At 44.8% G+C, this 7853-nt stretch overlaps 1 pseudogene; it reads right to left on the bottom strand.

Moving 5' to 3' along the window:
* Positions 1-794: 794 nt before the first annotated feature.
* Positions 795-2271, bottom strand: LOC146970571 (uncharacterized; annotated as a pseudogene).
* Between the last annotated feature and the right edge of the window lie 5582 nt (positions 2272-7853).

The following is a 7853-nucleotide window of genomic DNA, read 5'->3' on the forward strand; positions in this document are numbered from 1 at the left end:
CAGTCTCCAACTTGGGCCCCGGGCAGAGAAACACAGTTCACAGGAACAGAGGAGCCAAAATCCCCCCCTCACTTGACAAGAGGGGGGCAAAAGACTCATCCGTCTAGCTGCACTCAACCTAAGAAAGGGGAAAAACCTCTGATATAATGAGGAAAAAATCCCATATTTTACTACATAACTAAACTACTTCAAATAATATGTGGAAAGGTAAATCAAAGTAACAAATGGTATGATTAGAAAAGATATAAAGTTGGGGCGGTGTTTAGCTCAGTTGGTAGAGCACCCGCCCCATGTGTTGAGGCTATAGTCCTCGCTGCAGGCGGCCCCGGTTCGAGTCCCGCGTCGGACGGCCCTATCCTGCATGTCATTCCCCCCATCTCTGCCTCCCATTTCCTGTCACACTCTCAACTGTCCTATCGAATAAAGGCATGAAAAGCCAAAAAATATACTTTAAAAAAAAAAAAAAGAAAAGATATAAAGTTATCAAAAGGTATAAAACTGAAGTGTTTTGGAAACCACCCCTGTAGTATTGACGTAGTCATATCAAAACAGGAAAAAGCAGAAACACTATCATGAAAAAAAAAATCATCACTTCAAAGGAATCATATTCATTGACAAAATCTCACTGTAAAACATAAGCAAAACATCAAAAATCACACATCTAGCAATGCATGAGAATCAACCATGGTGTTCTATGATTAACCTAACTGAAACATTTAAGAAATCAGCTTTATTGCTTAACATCACTCAATGCAGAGAAAAGATATAAATGAATAACTGAAAATATGAAAAACTTAAAGGAGCTCATCCTGATCCCCATACGGGGGAACCCACTCCTCTTCCATCTCTTCCATCTGCACAAACCGTTCAGTGGCAGATGAGATCTTTGACGTCACCAATGATCTGACTAGTAGCACAACACAACACAGGACAACACTCAGACCTACAAGGACAGCCAGGACCGGGGCAAACAGATGCAACAGTGTAGTTTGCCACCCGTTAGGTGGAGCCCAAGACCACCAACCATTACCTGCGTTCTCTTCCGTGTCTCGGCTCTTCTGCAAATGCAACAAGTCATTCAGGTGTGCAACAACATGGGTCATATTATCAGATATGTCAGGAATATAAGTACAGCAATCAGTACCCACAACATGACAGACCCCCCCTTGGTTTGCTAACACGTCCATGGCCACCCTGTTCTGCAGAGCCACATTGCTGAGGCCCTGCACGGCCGGTGTGAGTGTCCCAAAACCTGTGTCCACTGTGCCAATGAGATCTTCCAAGTCCAGAGCAATGTCATTGATCTTAAATGCATTGTTCGTTGCACCATAGCCAGGCAGGAGAGCACCAAAAATCTTCTCCACAGTGCTGACTCGGTCATGCACTGTGTCAGTGCCTCTCCTGGCCCGGTGTGGTGGGTAGTAGTGGTCGTAGTTAGTGTGGAAGTGATTCAGGTCAGGCATAATCCTGACAGCTGGTAACAGTTTAGCTAAATAGCATGTTCCACACCAAACAGGTCGCAAAGCCTGATAGACCCCCTCCTACACTCCCCTGGAAACATTCCAGGAGCGAACGCTTGGCCCCTTGTAATTCACAACACTCATGTTGATCTTCAGCAGCTCCTCTGTGAGGTTGTGAACCACGCGCTCTGGGCCGTGGTCTCCCTGGGTGAAAGCAATCATTGCCCCTAAAGTTTCAGAAACATTTAGAGGATAGGATTGCAGTGGCAATGAATTACCCATTTCATGTGGCAGGGCAGCGCAGACGTAGCAACTCTCGTTGGTCAGCTTCCTCGCCGCAGCTGTCATCACTGGCGTGTATCCAACGTTGTCCTCCAGTCTCGATGTTGTGTTACCTGTGGTAACAGCAGATCTCCTCACCAGCCGGTGAGGTGTGTGTTGTAGGTGTAGATTCGTGATCTGGGTGAGGTGAATCCGTCATGCTGTTGTTGCTCGTCCCGCGGTTGTAGATCACTTTCAGTAACAGCACCGACAGCCCCGCTGTGATGGAGATGACCAGCCGGAAGCTGGTCGCCACCCATAGGCCGCACCCGAGCTGCTTACAGGGATGTCATGGACATTCACCAGAATGTAGTCGCCTGACCTGAGGTCGCACAGCTTTGTCTCTGCTGGCTCCTGCAGGGCAACCTTCACCTGTTGGTAAAATTTACTTACAAAAAAACAAACAACAAGGAAAAGCAAACAACAACTAGAATGCACCATACCATATCATTCATCCTCACACTGGCCAGTGATTTCATACATACTTCAATCATTCAATCATTTCCCCTTTTGACACGTGGTTCAACCCATGTGTCAACTTCACACACTGTGGAGAAAACATAAACAAGGGAAACAGCACAGACTGTTGTTCCCTGGTTTCCCACACGGCCCTCTCTTCCCAGAGAGGCTCGTATCAACAAGTTGGCTATCTCAGCGGTAGCCACAACTGTGGGGATGGAATGGGGGGTGTTAGAGAAAAAAAACAACGGACATTAATTCGTGAGACAAAAGTAGCCTTGAAGCTGCGACTGCAGCTGCATCTGTCCTGGGAACACCTAGAGAGAAAATGTCAATGGTGTTAATGCGAACTTTCGCACAGCAATTTGTTATGTCGGTACCAGCAGTTCAACCAAAAAATAAAAAATAAAAACACCAATTAATGCTGATCATTTAGGTTTTCCTGTTGAAGTCGTCTCCATTCACCCAAATATGTCCAACATCCTGAAAATTAACAATCTACAAAAAAATACTGAGTAGAGTATCCTTTATCTCTGGCCTGTGGGAGCAAACAGACATTATGATGGCCACATGGTCATGTGGCTTTCCGTCTTCAACTGTTGGCAGGAGAGAAACAGGGTTAAAACAGTACTTGTCAGAAGTCATAATCCCACCCTTCTCGTCAACAGTTATGGTCAAAATTCATGAGCAGTCAGGTAGTCCAAGTTTCGGAGGTTTTTATACTACTACCTTAAAGTCACTGAAAAACTTTTGTCAGCCTCCACAGTCGTCAGTGTCACATCTAAGTGACAGGGTCTGAGCTTTTAGGCCTTTCCCATGAGCACTTGCTGCTAATGGTGCCTAAATTACTGCACAATGAGCAACCCATTGTCTGCTTGCTTGCCATGGCCAAAAAAAAATCATAATACCTGTTTCTTTAAAAGGTTTGGAGATTTTCCGAATTGAAATGTTCTTCTTGAATGAGAGGGATTTTCCCTCTGCTGAGATCACGTGACCCAAAATGTGACCTCTGTGGCATCAAACTGCAGTTTGGACAGGCTGGCCTAGTGCCCCTGTACAGCCAGGTGGGTGAAAAGAGCCAGAGCAGCTTTAATGCATCTCTCTCTGGTCTCACATGCAATCCAAATACCATCAACATTCTGCAACAAAAAAAAAACGCTCCCCTCTGGCCGCTCCAGAGTCTCCAGTCTGTCCCTCAGAGCAAAGTTATGAATCGTTGAAGATTCACACTAACCCTCACGCAAAACGAGCGAACGCATACAGCGTCTCACCAAAACAACAAGGCAAAACCAAAATTGACTGTCAAACTACATAAAAGCGTTTGAAAAATCAACAACAAAAAAAATCATTTACTATTTGTTGGAATTCAAAACAAAATAGTGTACGGATTCTGTACCATCGGCGCCCTGGCCTGCACAGCAACATTTACAGCCTGCAGGTCTTGCACAAATCTCCACTCCGCAGGCTCGCCCTCAGGTCGAATCTTATGCACCAGAAAAAATGGGGGTTCTCACTGGAGAACCAGCACATGGCACAATCACACCAGCTTTCAACAAAGCATCATACACAGGCCTGATGCCTTCAACTGCTTCATGTCTGAGAGGATTATGGTTACAACAGGGACAAAACAGTGTGATTTAATTGTTATAACAACAGGCTCATCATTTTTTTTTTTTTAAATCAGAAACGTCGTGCTTACTTTTGCCCAGAGATGACTGAGGATATCTTTTAATTCTGAGATCTCTTCAACAGACTTAAACAGTTTCTTGTCAATGTGAAAATTGGGATAGTCAAAAAAAAATATGATCTCATCCTCAACTTCAACATCTTTATTCAACAATGTGCAATTTGCCCTCAGGACTTCTTTAAAGTGCACCTGAGGATCTGCTGTAGCCTTCTAGTTTGAGGAAGCATTTAGCTTCTGTACCCAATTATCCAAGTTTGTACATGCAGGATTCACCAATGAGATGTGTGGTTCAGATTGTTGAGGCAATATATTTAACATTATCTCAGAATAACCTATTTGAATTCAAACAATCCCCGCCTAGCATTATTTCATCAGTGATACTCTTACTGTCATAATAGGAGTGTATGTGTGTACTGCAGCGCGGGCATGTGACGTCAATGTGTGTGTGTGCTCAGAGCTGCAGCACAACAGAGCAGGGGGAGAGTTACTTTCCCCCGTAGCATGATTTGTGTGTCGGGGTGGTCGAAAAACATTGATAGTTTTCTACCCTTATGTCACTTATACCCCATCTAGTGTACAAATCAAAGATAAACCTAACAAACAAATAAAATCATTTTTCATCAATTTAAAACTGGACTTCTGTCAAAGTTAAACAATGAGTGTTTGAAATTTTTCCCAAATTAGGATCAAATGCATTTTAGTGGAGCTGTGTATCTTAAAAAAAATCTAAGAAAAATTTCCCACCCACACCAACTGTCTACTAATACGTGTCACTGAATTTAAGCTATTTCTCACGAAATTCACAGCCTGCTTAACTAGAATTAGTGTCAGTATCAGTGTTACGGCATGCAGCATGTGTCTGTGTATCAGTGTGTGTGTTAGTGTAGGTGCTCTCACGTGTTTTCAATGCGCTCCCAGCTGCCGGCCCAGTGTCTCCACCAGATCCGTCCTGACTCCCGCTCCCACCATCTAGTCAATCCTCTGCTTCCATGGGTGTGCGGCAGTTCCGTGCCCAATGTCCTTTCTTCCCGCAACGAAAACAACAGTCTCTGTCTCCACCACCTCGGCCCACTGCTCCGCGTCTGCGGCCACGGCCTCTGTTTTGCCATCTGCGTCTGCGGTATTCGCGGTTGCGTTCATTGTCTGCAGCCAGCGAAGCCATGATTTTACTTGCTTTTTTATCTGCTGCCCTTTTCTCAGCCCTCAACTTTGTCTCCTTGGCCTTTTTAAAGTCCACTGTCCATGGCCTCAGGTACACAAGTTGTACTTGCCCATCTCCCGCGGCCACTTCAATCATGGGGGCTGTCATGTGTCCCTCTGCTCCTGGTTCGGCCGTGGTCGAGTCTGTGATTTTCTTGAAACCCAGGCCCGACCGCGTTGCGGAGCTGAGGTTGTACGGTGGGGGACTCAGACTCAGGTTTCTGAGTGTTTCTTGTAGAGTTGCATATGTGTTTGCCAAATCTGGTGATGTGGTTAAAGATGCAGATGGAGATAGGGGCGATGAGTGGAGTTGTGGAAGCTGAGGTTGAGGGCCAGGTGCAGGCTGAATTTCAAGTGGAGGTGGAGGTTGGTGTTGCTGTGGCTGTCGAGGTGCAGGTGGTGCAGAGTCCAGGTCCGGATCCAGCTTCAGACACTGGGGCACGGTCCTGTTGGAGCCCTGGCTACGCTCTGCTTCATGCATCCACATGTCAAAAGCTTTCCAGTCTATCTCAATTTCCTTTTCTTTTTTATTTTTACTATTTAGTTGCTCTTCCGCCATTATCTGTAATCTCATGTGTAGGAACTCTAGCTGTTTAACGCTCAGGTTTCCTGTCTTTGGAAATTTTAATTCTCTGACCCACAGATCTAATTGGGCTAAGGCTTCCTTCCCATAGTTAGTCATCATGTACTTTACATTTGGGGCCTCATAATCTGGTCCCTCGGATGGATTACCCCCAGAGGGTTTACTATTCTCTGCTCCCATGATTATATTCTCTCAGACGTTTGCAATTTTATTTAAAAGAAATCAAATTTAGATTTTACTCTTTTACTCACTATTACTCCTTTAATAGTAATAAGAAAAATGTCACTATTAAATTATGATTTTGTTTTAAACAGACAAATTTAGGTTACTTTTCTTTAATTACTAATTAATTTACCATGACAATAGTACTACTAAATTTGGATTTTTATTTTATTTCCATTTAACAGATTCCAACTTTAATTTACTCTTATTTTTCCAGACAGTCAAAATTGTTAAGCCGACCTAAAACAGACAAACAAATATACTTCTAAGTCTAGTGGCCTCAAACCACAAGAATAAGGACTTGAACCTTATTTATTTTTTATTTTATTTTTTTTAATCTAGTGGACTCGAACCACTAGAATAAGGCCTTGAACCTTATTTTTTCCTTTTAATCTAGTGGACTTGAACCACTAGAATAAGGCCTTGAACCTTATTTTTTTCCTTTTAATCTAGTGGACTTGAACCACTAGAATAAGGCCTTGAACCTTATTTTTTCCTTTTAATCTAGTGGACTCGAACCACTAGAATAAGGCCTGCCCTCTCAAACACCGTATCTCATCCTTCCGCTGGGAGATATATGGTGCCCGGCACGTCTGCCGACTCTACTTTTAAATAGTAGGCAGAGAGGCAAACTTTGCGCAATTTGGCCTTTTTCTTTTTTCAAAACTCACCAGAAAGAAACAGCGAGGCGTTTTCCGTAGCCACCGAGTTCGTTGGACCCCAACAGTGAGAGGACTCCGTTTTCCCAGACGTCAGGCCCTCTTCTCAGCCTTCCTTTCTGGGGGAGTTCGAGGTTTTCCAAGGGCTTGGCCCCTGGAGTGCGCGTTCTAACACCCTCGGTCCAGAGGTCCCGGAATCCGCTCACGGATGAGGTCCCTTCGTGGTCGCCAGATTGTGGTGGCAAAAAATGTTGTTCCTTCTATAAAGTATTTAAAAAAGGATGACTGAACACGTCAGCTGTCTTTCTTGAGTTTTAATAAAAGGCATTCATGAATGGAGACACACACACAACCGAACAGGAGTACAGTCAGTGAGTGAGTGGCCGAAGACGTTCTCAGGGCGCTATCTTTATAGTTCCCAAAACACGTTGAACAGCAGACAAAATATATGGCACTGGTAGCTGTGCCTGGCTTCACCGCCAGGACACAACTCCCCTTGTAAATTAACACAGAGCACTGGTCTGACCTTTAACTTGCTCTGTGTGGATTCAGTGATTTGTGTCTGGTGCATGTCATACAGGTATCAGGAAAGTATTAGCTGAGTACCACTTTCCACAAAGTGAAAGAAAGTTCACTTAATTAACATGGTTATACAACCCTTGTAAAGCATACAATGGGTTACACCAAAATTTCCCATTACAGTGCCAACTCCACTTGTACATATGGGACAAAAAATAAGGTGCTTCAATATGGGTACCAATCGACTCCAAATGGCCTGAAATGTGCTCCTAAACATGTTCTGGGGGACGCTTTTGCCAAATTTTCACTTTTCACCGATCGCATAGACTCTGACTGGAATAGGCATTTGGTCTCTAGCTGCACAGCGGGAGTCCTGCAAACATAGGAGCGTGATCCATCTGCCCTATTTGGACCACGCTGAACACGCTGATGTGTGTCTCATCTCTCTACAACCTTGCCTTCCCGAGATACTCCTCAAAGGGCCAGCTCAGCATGTTGCTGAAAATGTCAAAGTGCCTTGTGAATGTGGCAGGTCGAGGGTTGCTCTGCTCCACGCCCACTCAATCAGCACCACCGGTGCTTGATTGCGCATTGGTGCCACCTGTTGAATTACTGCGCTCCCTCGGGGCGCACTCTCTCTCTGGCGTTCACCTGGAAGGGCTCTGTTTGGCGTGCTCCGGTGGTTTGCCGTGCTCCGGTTTGCTTGGTGTGTTTGGCGTGCTGCGTTTGTGGTCATTCTCAAG

Source organism: Trachurus japonicus, chromosome 17, assembly GCF_045865225.1.
Source record: "Trachurus japonicus isolate A0001 chromosome 17, Traja_1.0".
In the NCBI taxonomy this organism is placed as follows: Eukaryota; Metazoa; Chordata; class Actinopteri; order Carangiformes; family Carangidae; genus Trachurus; species Trachurus japonicus.